The following is a 15,881-nucleotide window of genomic DNA, read 5'->3' on the forward strand; positions in this document are numbered from 1 at the left end:
ATGATCTGCTGGGATCTCCTGAAGGCCTGAACCTGGCTGAACTGAAAAGCAACACTGGTAAATTTTCCCCTGCCCTTGCCCTTTCCTTCTGACCACACTGTAATTTCCAATGGTGCAGTGCAATTAAACACCAAGCTCCTGATCAGTGCCATTTTAAAGGACTAAGGGAGAGGGAAAACATAGGCTTATAACACTTACCCACAAGTCTTACTCTCCCTGTGTAAAGTAATCCTATAAAACAAAATTCCAACCAATTCTCAACACCATTTTCAAAAACCAGCTATGAAGAACAAACGTGTCCTCAAAAATGCCAATGGAAAAAGCATGATAATTGATTCCCTCAGAGTTCTGTGGTACTCTGCCATTGGTCCTAAACAAGACATCGTTCAAATGTGCCCAAAGCTAACACTGTAGGGTATTTCCACACTCAGCAAATGTCCTAAAACACACAAGACTTATTTTCACATTCTTTTTCAGACACAACATTAAAAAATAATTTTCTCAAATCTCACAAATCCCATAGAGATATCAGACCCTTATGCAGTGAGTCAACTGCCTATTGCAAACATGACTCACAATGTGGAGTGAACCCCTGCTCTCTTATAAAATTCACAAAGAGGAAGAAAAGGAGGTAGAGCTCCCACCACCATAACACACAACCTGTTTGCTCTGTGCCTGTCAGGTAGGCTGAGAAGTCATTGGAAAAAAGTTCTATGCAAATTGTAGGCACACATCTAAAACTATCTCATTATGGGCACTAATTTATTGACAGCAGATAGTTCACTGCAGATGTCAAATCTCAGTCCATCACTTGGCCTGGGGGAAAATACTCAGAGACACCTATCACTCTCCAACCTGTGAAAGCAGCTGCAGCAGCTGCCAAAGAGAGGTGCTTCTGGTTATCTGTAAATGTCTTGTTTTGTTATGTTTTCCTGTGCTAACTGATCTTCTGCTTGGCAGATCATCTTTACTTTCCTCTCATTCTATTCAGTTTCATTGTGTGTTTATGTCTCCCTTTTCAGTATCACATTTCCTTCCAACAGCTATCTTGCATCTTCATAATCAATTTTCTTTCTCCCTTTCCTCTTCTCTCTCTTATAGTCTAACTGGAACTAGTCTGATATTTGCTGACATCAATGCTGTGGATTTTAACATAAACTCCTACCAATATCACTCACCCCTGGCTACTATAAGGGAACTAAAAGAGAACATAAATCCATCTCCATATGTTTCTGCACTGGTAATAATAGCTGTTTTCTAGGCATTAACAAAATAAACAGTATTAGCAACAATTAGATCTGCTTGATTCAAATCCTCCAATGTATGGTTACACCACAGAGTTGCCTAAATGACACATGCAAAAGAGCATGTACAATTTCATTACTTTTACTGATTTAAAACCTCACACACTTTAAAATGCTATTAAGGGAAAATGCCTTTGAGGAAAAATCCCACAAACACATTCTGAGGTTAAATAGTGCAGTTAAAAGTAAACCAGGCTTAAAATAAAAAGTTGGCATTTTAAAGGCCTGCAGATAGGATTAGATCTACCAAGGCTGTATAAACATTAATAAGCAGAGCTCCATTCAGAGCTATTGTATCAGTGAGTCATGTGAGGACCAGCATGAACTCTTTTTAATTTCCAACCAGAAGGTCTGGAGGTTGAAAGAGGTAAAACAATTCAGCAGAAAGGTTCACTAGGACATAGATTAGGATCTTACACTGTCAGATGTCTGTTTCTGTTGGCTGCAGCTATGTCTGATTGCTGCTGAGCCTGAGTGCTCGCCCACCTTACATCTTTAGCACTCTGAAGATATAGAAAACAGAATTCTTTATTCAAGCTGGTTCTCAACATGGCACATCCTAAGCAGGAGGTTTCTGGGCTTGGATATTTTTCCCTCCCAACCCCCATTGGTGCTGAAAAATGACATGACAGCAGTGAATTATAGGAAAGTCTTGTCCAACTGTTGCTATGTTGCAGAACGAGAGGCTATTCCTTGCCAGGCAAATGTTTTCCACGATTCCCCACTGATGCTCTCAGGAACCTTACCCTGCTGCATCCTACTTGTATGAGGAGCCCCTGCTTCTCTGTGTGAGCCACTGGCAGCACAGGGCACTGGGAAGAAACCCATTCCTGGTGGAGAGCTTTGTCTTTCCTGCCTTGCTGAGGGACATCGCAGCCTGGATGCGTTTGAGATGCATCTCTTGCCCCTCAGCACAACAAAAACAAACAGAGATAAAAATCAAGAACAAAAAAAAAAAGTTTCTTTTGTATCTTGGGTTTGCTTGTCTGGGACTTTGGCTTTACTCACAACAACCAGTGAGAAAACCTGCAGTAAATACCAAAATCCCATTGGTGGTTTCAGTAAGGATTCATCCTGAGGAAAAAACAGCAAAAGTTTACAAGTTAAAAATTTAGTGGAAGTTTAGAAAAGGGAAGGCTAAGTGCAGCCTGAAATGTGATGTGAAAAATGTGAAAAATGACAAAAGGATGGTAGCAATACACCATCAAATCCCTTCCCAAAGTAAATGAAAAAGTCACCCAGGCAGATAACATCTGGATATGTGCAACCTCAATTTAGTCAAAATCCTAATGTAAACAAGTCCACTGATAGCAGAAGGGTAGTTAAACATTCCACTGCCTTTGGATAACTGAAACCATCTACCCTTCCTAAAAAAAATAACAAACCTTTCAATTATCAAACTCTAAGGAAGAAACTGACAGCTATTGGAAGGATTCCATTAATTTTTTTTTTCTTTGCAAACATCTCTGCAAACAATTTTTTGTTTGTACAGAAATGACAAGAGCTCTCAAATTACTTAATACTTGTAAATAATGGTAATAAATGGTACACTGATTATATATAATATAAACACAGTGTATTTTGATCTGGTTTGTTAGACTGATGCAAGGCTACACATTCTGCTAGCTATAATGATATTATTAGATTCAGTGATATAAATATTGAAATAAAAACTGAAAGAAAATCTATTTTCAACTCTGTAACATGGAGTTTCTATAATATATGCATACCCTCTTCAAGAATCATAGCAAAAAATGGTAGTAGTCACTCTGGGAATGGTAACAGTGCAGCAAGGGAATTCAGTCTCTAACAGATTTTATATAAAGGCTGTGGAGGATCAGGGCATACGTATCTTATTACACCAACCTAATTATATATTGCAATAGTCATTCAGTCAACCCCTCTGTCAACTTATTGCATTAATATATTATCACTGATAATGAAGTTTTGACAGTAATCTGAAACATCTGCAACAAGTACCATCAAAGCCATTGACTACAGAATAGCATTAACAAAATACTTTTTTCAGGGCTAACAACTTAATATAGTTTTGGGGTAAATGTCACATCAGAAATAATCGCAATCATATATGAATAACCTTTCATGCCTTTTGCTAGAATGCATCTGAAATGGAATAATCTATATATTTCAGCAGAATCCAAGCAATTTTTATGTAGCAAAGCTGAAGCCGATACAGCAGGTCAAAATCAAAGACAGAAGAACAATAACAAGGTTAGGAAGCACCAAGGAGTTACAAGAAGAAAAGAATTCCACTAAGTTCCATTGCAAATGATCACAATTAAAAGGACAATATCCTCCATGTGTGCACCAGCATATCCTAATGGCAACTAATAAAATAATAAATTCTAAAAATTCTAAAATTCTGTTCTCCTGTAGCTAACAAAGCTAAAAAGCTCATTTTTAAAAATAGGTCAAGTCTCTCATCTCCATGCAACAGTGACAGAAGTATTAAACTGGCTGATTTAAAAAGAAAAGGATTATCAAAACTCTTATTTGCACATAGTTATGCAGAAAAAAATCACCTCAAATGAAATTCAACAGAACCATATTATGCTGAAAACACAAGTAAATCTGATAAACAACACAAACAATGTGAAAATAGGCCATGGAGTTTCTAAAATAAAATAAATGAAAGGGGAACTGGATATTTAAAAAATTAAAACATGAAAAGTGAAAAGCTTGCTCACCAACAATTGTCTAGTTTATATGAAATAAAAAATGTTATATGTTGCATGTGATGCTCATTGATAACTTCATTTTAAGATGTACCTCATCCTGACTGAGAGATCAACTGAGCTCAGCTCTTATGTTCTGCAGAAGGTAAAACAAATATGAACTCACTTCTGGATTAGGGCTGGAGATGGAATTTCAAAATACGGAACCCCTGAAACAATTTGCACAGTAAAAATCCCATTCCAGTGCCATTTAATAATGAAGGAATCTGGAAGAGATTATCTGACTTGAACACACCATGCCCAAATATGTGGTCAACACTTTCATAAGCACCAAGATAGAGGGATTTAACTCACAAGACAGTCACCAAGACAGCCTCAAAATTAATCATTTTGAAGGTGTTATTCCATTGCTTTGCAGTTAGTTTACACCCAGCCAGGACGTTCTGTGTAACTGTATCACCTACACATGAGGATGTTAACAGTGCTGCATTACACAGGAATGATTGCATGCCATTAATCTAAGACTTTGTGCTTAGATCCCTTTTTATCTCTTATTCTCAAAGGTTGGGATGCTTAAATATTCTCATCCTAACAAACGGATACCCAGAAAAAGAACTCAAAATGTATGTTTCAATCCTTCATACTCCTGCTACATTTTGGCAAGGAATGACTCATCACCTCCCATATATTGTGGCTTTACAGTGACTTTCGTTCTATTGAAGAAAATAAAATGCATTCCAAAGTTATTTGATTGTTCATGATGATACTGACCATTAAAAAAGGAGCTACTTACTTTGGTTGGAATGTAAGTTTCTAAGTAGCAAACCTGAAACAGAAAACAGCAGCTCAGACCTGGCTCATTTGCAGATCTATTGATCTCCTTGAGCCAGGTTTTGAGAAAGAGACACGTGCAGAATCCATGCTTTTTTCTGATATTACAATTCAGATCTTTAAATTACACTGATGTGTATATTCATCCTTAGTTTCATGTCAATACAAAGATGTGCTGGGGCTGTCAAACTGTGCATCCTGCCCTAATTCAGCCAGCCAGCAAGGACTTTCATTCAAGTGGCACTCACAAAGTAACGCTGCAGTGTGCCCCTCCAGGGGCTCCAACTTTTGAAAATGCTCAGTGTCCTCCTATTTTGAATGTAAATTGTGAAAAAAATACTTCCCAACTTCACCCAAACTAAATGCTCATAGCTTAGAGGTCGAACACTTCAGAAGTGGAACTTCGGTGAACACCAGTGGACACTCTTCCCCTCCCTCTACAAAATTTTTCAGGGAAAAAAAAAAAAAACCCAGCAAAAATTTATGTCTCATAGAGCTCATTAACATCTTTATGATAGTCTCCACTAGTTGCAGTATTCCACCTCAGAATAATATTTCTGCAAACTATTTATATTGCGTTTAACTTAAACCCCCTGAGCTATGCTGAAGGTAATCACAGGTACATCTGTTTCTGTCATATTTGAATTCATAGCCTAATTCAATTGCAAATAATTAGCTATTTATCACTATGAAGTTACAAAGTCAGAAAGGGTCAATATGATTCTAACCATTTAACAAAAGACAGAGGCCTTAAAAGGAGGAAAGGGGAGAAAAACAAAATAAACCCTAGTGATGAATCCCACAGTAAATCAAATGCAATCAGTTCTGCTTGCCCATCATACCCATGGACAACCCAACTCCTTTGTTTTTCTTTGCAGACCTAGAGAATTTATTGCCATACGTATTGTTTAAGTCCATCTTTCACTTTTACAGCCTGAAGAGGAGAATTATTTAGTCAAAATAACATGAGTACAAAGCTCTTGTAATACTGTTGTGACCTCAGTTTCTAACACCTACGCCGGAGCATTACTATAAGTCACAAAGTTTTTTCACTTCCAAGGACATCTTAATTATCCCACCCATGACATGAATGTTTTTGGAAGATAAAGCCTGTAATTAAATTGTTGCCAAACAATATGTTTACTGTCCCTGAAGGTCAGTTCTAGTATAAAGGCATAAGGACACTTAACTTTGGGAGAGGTGCATTGTAACTGCCATCAAACATTAACCAAGTGGTCATCCATTATCTACAGTAGCAGCAATGCAGAGTAGGAAAACATTCTAAGCACCATAAAATGACTGTGCTGAGATAAATCTCTACTGCAACACACAAGGCTTGCAACACATAAGTATAACTGGAGATATGGTGCTTGACCCACGGTAACCAGACTTGTTAGAAATTCCACTTAATCTCAGTAGTCAGTCGGTAGGAGGAGAATTTGCTCAAGACAGTGAAACAAGACTGCTCCTGTACTATGGAAATCTGTCCTTGCTGATTGTCCTTGTTGGGAGAACTTAGGTTTTGAAACTGTTTTTAAAGATTATACCAAAACAACTGTGAGAGCTCCTTGCCTTGTTTAGTTCCGAATTTAAACTAGAAATTTGCATACCCCAGTTTGAGTAAGAAATCTGGGATCTGAAAAGGGCAGGGTGAGGACGTACGAGTACAGGTGTAACAAGGGGTTTCATTAGCCCTGCACAAAGCCATGAAGGGCAGCTCAGCACTCCTGGAACAATTCCTGTGCCAAAGTATAGAATTCCTCTACCAAGTATAGTCCTCTGTTCCTGGGAAATGAGAAAGTAACCATCTTTGAGTAAAGATCACCTATAATACCTCAATTCATTGTGTGCATGAACTAGGAGAGGTAGAAACAGGGAAAAAAAAAGTACAAACAATGGAATAAAATTAAGGAAAATTATATTACAGAAATTTACATAAAACACTTGTATGCTGTTGTGCCCAGTCTCTGACTCAGATCATCATCATTATTCTGTATTTTAACAGGAAAACTAACAGACACTTGGCCCTTCCTTTGCTTTACGTTCTGCTTACAGTCAGAGACAGATGGAAGGAATGGAAGGCAAAGAAAAGCAGCTAAGAAAATCACGGGGGAATAAAATCATCTTTGCCCAGCCAGACCCACTCTTTCATCCCACGCTCACAGCATGCTCTCCTTCATGTAGAGGAATAGGTAACAACTGAGAACTTGTGTTTTCCTCAAAGTATTGGACAATATGGGAACAACTTGTGAAGAAATGGCATATGGAAGAACCTAAACATGGCAAACAGGCAAGAGTGAAAAAAAGTAAACAGGAAAAAAAAATTTGGATGAGAAAATAGGAAAGATGAAAATGTTGTCTATTCAGATAAAGGAAGGAAGGATTCAACTACAGAAGGGAAAATATTATGAATTTAAATAGGGAAGAAACAAGAAATCTGGCATGCCAGAATCAATGAATGTACGACCTGGAGGAGGAAGGGGAGCCTGGAGACATTCACATCCAGGTGTGACCATTAACACTGCACTGAACTAGTAAACAAAGAAGTTCTTTAGGCATACAGCAGACCATTAAAGAAGATACTTTGAATTTGTACCTTTGATCTAAAACTAGTTGATTCAAGTCTGTGTTGTTCGAAAAACTCCTGTATGTCAGCACTTAGATACTGGAATAGCTTGTCTGTGTTGAAACATGGACTATTTGCAGGTTTTCCATTGAGAATAGATTGGATTTCAAATTCCCCCACTTAGTTACCAGAGGCCTTTCCATCAGCTGGAAACACTTTTCAATCCATCTTGCCAACTTTTGACCTATGCTAGTTACTTTTGGAAGGTGAAACCCATCAGGATCAGGCATGGATAAGCAATTCTCCACTGAGAGCATGTCAAATAGACATGCAGCCTCCCCTGAGCCAGAATGCAGCAAATGTGCGTTTCTCAGGAAGGGACATTTAGAACTGTTCATATGGAAGCAAGTAACAAGAACTTATGTCAGTCTGCACTTCTCTTGTAGCTCAGTGTAGGCATCACACATGCTATTTATTTTCTGAAACAATACTGGAGAGTGCTGTTTATGTGCTGCCTATAGACCATCTAATTAAAGAGCAGAGCATATTAAAGCAATTGAAAAAAAAGTAGTTTGTTTCTGCAGCACAAGAAGGAGAGTCTGACTGCTAGGCAAAATAACTGACATATTGTTACACTGTATATGTTTGCCTGAAAATGATGGCATAACAAGCTATTATAAAGAAAGAGAAGGCTTCAGCTGATCTCAGCCTATCTTCCTTCTTCCATCTTCCAACTTTCAATCTTCTTCCTTCACTACTGCAAGTGTCAGGCAGATGCAAGTTGTGTTTTGGCTGAGCTCTCACCTTTGTATGTGAAATGGAAGCTCTGTCTCTGTGGATGGCTGGAAGCTCATGGCACCTGATGCCAAAACAGTATTATCCTACAATATTGCCCATGGAAGTATATCCAAGTCCTTCCTCATGTTCTTCCCATCTTTACCCTTCAACATCAATCCATAATTTTTTTACCTTTTTTTTTTTTTAACAAGTCACCCCATGTCCAGCACTGATGTCTCTTTAATTTCCCAGATGATTTCCAACTTACTTGTTGCTTGAAGGAAGGAAAGCCTCCTGCAGGCTGGTTGCACCCAGCAGAGAATACAGATGCCTTGTTGCAGCAGGAGGGAGAAAATCAGAGCTGAAGTCATTATCCCCTTCACCACCACCCCTCTCCATCCTCTGTGTAAACTCTCTGACAGCATTCCCCTCTTATCTTCTTCAACAGTGTCAGGCAAAATGAAAAGGTTAGACTTGAAGGCTTGTATGTGGCCTTTAGATTAGACAACCCATTAAAAAAAAAAAAAAAAACCAAAAAAAACCACCAACAACAAAAAAACCTACACACAGCAAAATATTTTTAAAATCACAGAAAAACAAAGGTTCAATGACTTAACTGAATTACACATGCTTTAATACTCCTCCACAAAGGAATACTTAGTATCATGCTTCCCAATGTGAGCTAGGGAAGCTAACCACAGGACCAAAATTTTGCTCCAGTATCCAACAACGTATTGCAGATGCAAATCCCCACACTTTGGAGCACCATCCTCCTTTATGTTCCTCTTCATACAAAAAGGGATGCTAAAAATGGAAAATGTAAGTTCTCAGCTTCAATCTGGTCGGGGCTTTCCCCTGTATTTTCTGTATTTAGCATCACCCTGTTCAATTGTCCTTCCCTCTTTCACATACCCACATTTCCTTTCCTTGTTCTGGTGGAGGCTGTTTGGACAATTACCCAGCAAGAAGTGCAGACAGTGCTGTGAAACCCTCTAAAAAGCTTAGGTCACAGGCTACCACTCAACTTCTCTCACAGCAAGAGCCATAGGTCAAGTTTCCCATGGAAAAAAAAAGGAATATTACTAAATATTCAGGCTCCAGTGCTATGTATTAGGACATATGTCCATTGGATGATGGATTGCCCCACTCATGGATCAGCAGTGGTTTGTTACCCCAGGCTTAAGCCAGCTGAATGGAGTAACTTTAGAGTAGTTCAAAAGCATTTGCACATCACCTTTTAGGCTTTCAGTCTTTTAAAGACAATTCAGAGGTTTGGGGTAAAAATATATGGGCTTTAGTTTTGCATCAACACCACACATGCTCAAAACAACTTGTTATCTAACATTCATCTGTTTGTCTAGAAAATAAATGTCAGTACTGTCAGGAAAGGGAAAAGTTTATGATTAAACTCCAGCTATGTCATCGCTCATAATATTTGCCTGAAGAGAGCAAAGATTCAGCACTTGATTTTTCATCCACCACTTCGAAATAGTATTGCAGAGAAGCCATACAAAAGAACACTTACATAGAAACACACAACTTTACAGTCAATGTTGTTTTGTAAAAACCATTTTGGAATTAGTACAGTTTTAGGGTAGAAAAGTAAATCAACAAAATATCACACAGGATGACGGGACTAAGCACAGAAATCAATTTCGTTTAAACACAGGTAGATATCAAGCCAATGATCTGCAACAGCCCAATGAAAACCAAAGCGCACTTCTCTGTTGTCCTGATGGACTGCTTTAAACATGAAAGAAAATTATGCATTTCTTCAGCATGAAATCTCCCCTCAAAGAGGAACAAAGAAACCACCCAGTTTTCCAGCATGAAATTTCCAGAGTAATTAATCAACTCAAATCACGACCCCCCCTCACCAAACACCACTCCCCCAATCAGTCCTACCCATCTGAGAAGATCACTGAGGGAAGCCCAACCTGAGAGTCATTGTGGGATGCCTGATCTACATTATATTCATATTCAATTGTTCAAGCCATAGCACAGATAAAATAAGAAACCTGTTAGGGCATAGTGCAGAGACCACATTCCTATCCCATGAACGATGCTCTCAAATGAAAAAAGAGTATTATGAACCCTTTGAGTATTATGAACATGGAATTAAGTTATTTATTCACAGTATCCCATAACAGCAATATAAGCAACAGGCAGAGGCACTTTACTTTTTTCATGTACAGATGAGTTTTGCATGTAGATAGCTCGTGTCTTGCCATGTCATGACTGCAGAACGACAGCAGATACTTATCCACTCAGCCTTAATTAATTTACTCCCAAATGAATACTGCATTTAGAAGGAAATGTAATTTTATCCTAGAAAAGCACTTCACACAAACAGGACAAACTGTTACCTCATCTGATTTGTATCAATTTTCTAATCACACAGAGACTTACTATAAAAGAATTCAAAATTATTCTAAAAATATGCAGCTGCTATTGCACATAAATATTCCATCTTCCTCTCTGGATAAAATCTTTCTGAGGGAAATAGCAGACTTGCTTAAGGCTTGTTTTTCTTACATCTCATGTGGACATGCCTAAAGCACTCATATCCCTTTTCCATCAAACTTTACATCACCTATGTGGAAATATCTACAAGTTCAACAATGTTCTGCTGCTTGTGTTCTGCTATTTTGGTGTTTTAATTATGTTACTTCACATGGCAGAATGAAGTTTGACATTAGTATTGAATCTCATAAATCATCACTTTAAGAAAATGCATTCCCTTGAGGAGAGGTAATACAGGTCATATGGAAGTCCCTGTTTTAGCTTCAAACCTTGTTAAACAACCTTAACTGTTTTCAGAAAGTAGGATTGTGCCTTCTGAGGCACATAAGAAGCAAGTTTTATGTTAGCCCTTTTTGCAATTTTTTTTCTATTTGTGGTGGAAGTTTTTAAAAATTGGTATTAGGAGTCAAAAATAAAAAATGAAATTAAATGTGAATTCAACATTAATTCAACAATGCTGGCTCTGGAATAAAGGCATGATAACACAGTGTCTCAGATGAACAGTCAACATAGTGCAAGAGATATAGAGTCTCTAAGATTTCCTTCTCCTTTTTGATTTTTCTTCATCCTTTCAAAACATTTTACTAAGGAAATGATTGATGACATAAAACAAAAGCCAGTGTACCACACATAAACATGAAAAAAGAGTTTTACAATGATACTCAGTGATTCAAGATGGCAGAAGCTTACACAGACTTTACAAATAACAAAGCTAACCATGCTGCAATAAATTCCACTAAAACTATTTTCTTAGAATGCCAATTATTGCTTTTGTAAGGGTGAAATCATAATCCCATAGTATCACTCTCTAAAGGGAGCCAATCAATCTGACCTGTTTATTTACTAAGGAAAGTTAAGTTTTAAGTTGGGGCAGCAGAAATTTTGCACTTGCATGGCACAGCTTCCACAGGAAATGTGATCTTATGCTTTGAATCCCATAGGGATGCACACAGAGAGGGATGGATATCAAACACTGGGACAGCAGCAGGCATACTGTGTCATTTGCAAAGGCTCAGGTGTTTCTGTTTCTTCTTAAGAGAGCTGCAAAAAGGAGATGGTGGAAGTGTGCCTTTCTTTAAAAGGAGGAGGTGGCAGTGCACCATTCGTTAAGGAAATCTGTCCACCTCTTTCTGTTGTTCTTGCCAATTCTCTCAGTTTGTCCATTAATGACATGCCAGCTTCTCTCCCAGGGTGCCCCAGGCCAGCTGAGGAGTGGCAACAGCAGTGGATGCTCAGTTTCCTAAATTAATGAATGCTCTGCACTCCTTTTCTCAGGTCTATTGATAAAGGGAAGACTTGGCTACTGCCAACCACTCTACTTTTGCCCCAATGCACTATGAAAAGGATTTCTGCATGCTAAAAATCTGCAAAGCAAAATGCAGATCTCTGTGTTTCTCCAAAGGCTGTCTCTGGAAGGCACAGTGCATTAGTCTTGACCTCATCCTGACCACCTGGGTTGAAGGCACAGAACCACTCAGAAGGGAGTGGGGAAAAAAGGCAAATCCATGCCAGTGCTTTTTGGCTGAAAATGAGAAATCTAGGATCCTACTGCTATAGGCAAGTGGCACATGAATCCTTTTCTGCTCTGTTGTAGTAGATGCTTTCCAAAAGAACCAGCATGTATGGGCTGATCTGGGGGCAATGAAACCACTTCTTGAATGCTGGCCTGTGTCACAGGTTTAAGTAGCCTGTGAGGCCCTGAGCTGGCCTTACCTCACCTGGGTGCATATAATACAAACTAAATTAATTTTCTCAGAGAGAGAGAGAAGAGAGAATCAATATTTACCCCAGGATCAAAATGCTTTTCGTTTCAAGAACTCAACTGTCTAGAAAAACAAGGAGCAATCATTTTGTTCCCATGACAAACAAAAGCTTCCTTGCCAGTAGACACTGGATATTGACAATAACCTGTGAGCATCATAGCATGCATAGTAATAAGATGGCATTTTGCTGCAGTGGATTTCTGACTTGTAGACTTCTAGGTTTGAATCTAAGCAGAAATATTAAAGAATCAAAATATAGTATTTTCCATTAAATAGTAACGTGAAAATAATAACAATCAACAAACACTTCCACAGCCCCACATAAGCTTTATTTAACATATCCTAATTGAAATACTGAGACTATAAATAATGACTAGTAAATCACTCAGTGATTCAAAATTCAAGGAATGTGAAGTTTAAGGGTTTTTTTGAAACTATTATTTTACTGCAATTAAGTTGGTAGTACACCAAGCTACCACTAAAAATGTCACAGCAAATTAACTTCCTTTTTATTAACCATGGCAGGCAAAATAATTTTAAAAAGTGAAGGTGTCTTGGTAATGAGACTTAACTCAAGGAAACTAATTTACAATGACATGGGTTCCTCCATTCTGTATTACCTCACGTACTTAATAAAACACGCTTGAAGAGTCAAGTTCTTATGTCATCTAAAAATTATTTTGATCACTCTCTATCTGAACTGTATGAATTTTATTTCTAAGAGAAGACCCAGTTTTCACCCTGTCATATCAACGTGGCTTTTAGGGGCCTGGTTGTGTTTCAGAAGATGTCATGAGCCATGCTTGTGATCACCTGCTGCATTACATGGACCTCAGCAGTGACTCTGTCACAGGCCTAATAAAACCAGCTCCTGTTAGCCACCCACTGACTGCAGCATGTATGAACAGTTCTGGACCTCCAGTTTACAAAATGGAATTTTGTTGGCATTTAATCAGTCAAAAGCATTCAAGTGAACACCAGCTCTCCATAGTTCTTGGCTTTTTTATATCTTTTAAACCTCTGCATTTAAAAAAATAGCGTTTCCTCAAATATACTGATCACATCTATTTCTTTCCAACGCTCCTTAATCAAACCAAAGCAAATCCTGAATGTTGCATTTCACCATCACACAGAGTGTTTCTATCTGCTGCACTCTGCAGTTATTTCTGATTGCTATTTATCTCATTTTTCAGAAAAGCACTACTACTACTAAAGTAAGAGTGGGCAGTGAAAGTAAACAGCACCAGTGATGCAAGAACTGGCTCTTCAGCAAGGACAAGACCAAGGGTAGGCTCACTGTACCCAGCAGGTACAAGGTACCACCCAGTCCTGAGGATGATAATCTGATTTTACAATACTGAACATCACAAAATAGATATTAATACAGACTGAGAAGGCAGTGAAAACAAGATTAAAATAGAATCAGAAGTGCTATTTTATTTTAGTTGGGTTTTTCTAAATTTTATTTTATATGGGGTTTTATGGAGGCTCGGGAACTCACTGAGCTGAAAATTGGTGGGAATTAAGAGAACACTGTGGAGAGGCATAATCTATGTTTGCTCTGTTCCTGCTCTTCCCTTTGCACTCTTTTATGGTCATTAAGGGACTTGTTGCGTTTTTTTTCTTTTTCTTTTTTCTTTTCACACCATTCTAGAAACACAGCAATAGCAGGCTTCACGCATGGAGAGGATGGCGTAAGCTCCTAGTACATTTCCCAGTCCCCAAACTCATTTAATATAAAATCCTCCAGCTGAGGACATAACAGATATTAAACTGATAAAAACATATGCTGCACTTGATCTTTGCCAAAAGGTCAAGAGGCAAACACGAATCAGCAGACTCGATGGTTTCTTGCTCTGACTCAGTGCGCACGCTGAGACTGAATCATCCCAAGATTTTAACACCACAGTAACAACAATTATGCAGTTTTATCACTCAGATTTATTTCAAAAAGCTGCAGACAGACTACAGACCCCAAATAACTCGCTCCAGGATCTCAGTGAGCTCATGATTTTACACACACAGGAACTGTTTCAGGACAGGAACTCAGGAAAGTTAATGATGCCATGTCTAGCCTCTCAAAATATTTCAGCCTTGATCTGATTATTTCTTCTATGGTAAACTAAATAAAAAGAGAAAACACCTAGCCTTTCCCTCTGGCCACCAAGCTCCTGCAGCTTCCATGCCTCCAGCCCCAAATATTTAAGGAATCTTCCTTTTTCTGAATCATAAACAGTTTTTTTTAGAAACATATCTCCCCTACAGAAACTATTTCACAAAATTCTAAAAAGTTGAGGGAATTTTTAATAAATAACTTATTAAAAACAGAATTACTGCAGTGCATTTTCTTAATCCTTGCTGGACTCATTAGAGCATCTTGCACACTAATTCAAAGACTAAATACCAGCCTTGCTAAAAGCACAATTACTCGGTATCAAACTCCACCATAAATTAGCAGAGAAACTGTCCACACATGAAGAGCACTAAGTCAATACTGCTAAAGCATAAAAAAAATCATTCCTGTGCATGGAACCTGAAAGCATCTTTTGAAGTTAATGAGTAATAACAAAAGATATTTTAGTAACTTGGAAAAAAACAATTATATCTTGAAAATTATTTTCAAGATACACTCTGTAAAAAAACTTGCAAACCTTTTTACTACCAATGATATTTTCAATCACTCACCATAATCACTAATTTTTTGAAAGAATACAATAGCAGGTCACAAGGTGAAAGGAACGGTATTTTCCTTTCTAATATCCTGATGTTGGTGCTCCAAGCTGCACAAGACAATCAGCCAGTTATAATGTAATTGTTTAATTTTCAATACACAGTGTTTAGTGAATCAGTACCAGCAAATCCACTGGATTTTAACGAGTTAAAATATTTTAATAGCATAGCTTTGTTACTCTGTTTAATCACCTTTCCCTAAGGCTCTGAACAACATTTAAGCATGTGCTTAATTTGCTATTGAAGTCAACAGAACGAACAGTGAATGGTGAAGTTCAGCATGTGCTTAATGAGATTTACTGAGTCAGAATGCGGAAAACCCAATGTGAGCAGAATCAAAGCCCTGAGGTATTAGCCAAGTCCACCCTGAGTTTCCCTAAAGACACAGGGCCTCCAAAAGGTGAATGAGAATTTTATTTTATTATGACATGTCTACTGCACACCCGCATGTCTGAAATAATTATGCAGCAAAACACATACCAGACTTTGTAGGTCTTTAAAGTAGCAAAAGAAAAAACTTTGGATTTACCCTAAAATACTAACTGGAAGATTTTGTGGAATTTTGTTTGGTGTCAGTAGCGCCACAATACTTTTTGACATGAAACAACTACTGATTTGTCTCATGTTTCCTCCAAAAAGAAAATGCAGTATAATTTAGGTGTTTTGGGAATGGAGGAATGGAGCTAACATT

The 15,881-nt window shown here is 38.0% G+C and overlaps 1 protein-coding gene and 1 non-coding gene across 5 annotated transcripts in view; both read right to left on the reverse strand.

Moving 5' to 3' along the window:
* MACROD2 (mono-ADP ribosylhydrolase 2) overlaps nucleotides 1-15,881 on the reverse strand; it is an 851,816-nt gene that overhangs the window by 450,876 nt on the left and 385,059 nt on the right. The window lies entirely within an intron of this gene.
* LOC118685780 (U2 spliceosomal RNA) lies at nucleotides 14,096-14,285 on the reverse strand. Its single transcript, XR_004980037.1, has one exon. It is a non-coding gene; the product is annotated as a U2 spliceosomal RNA (small nuclear RNA).

The sequence above is a fragment of the Molothrus ater genome, chromosome 3, assembly GCF_012460135.2.
Source record: "Molothrus ater isolate BHLD 08-10-18 breed brown headed cowbird chromosome 3, BPBGC_Mater_1.1, whole genome shotgun sequence".
Lineage (NCBI taxonomy): Eukaryota > Metazoa > Chordata > Aves > Passeriformes > Icteridae > Molothrus > Molothrus ater.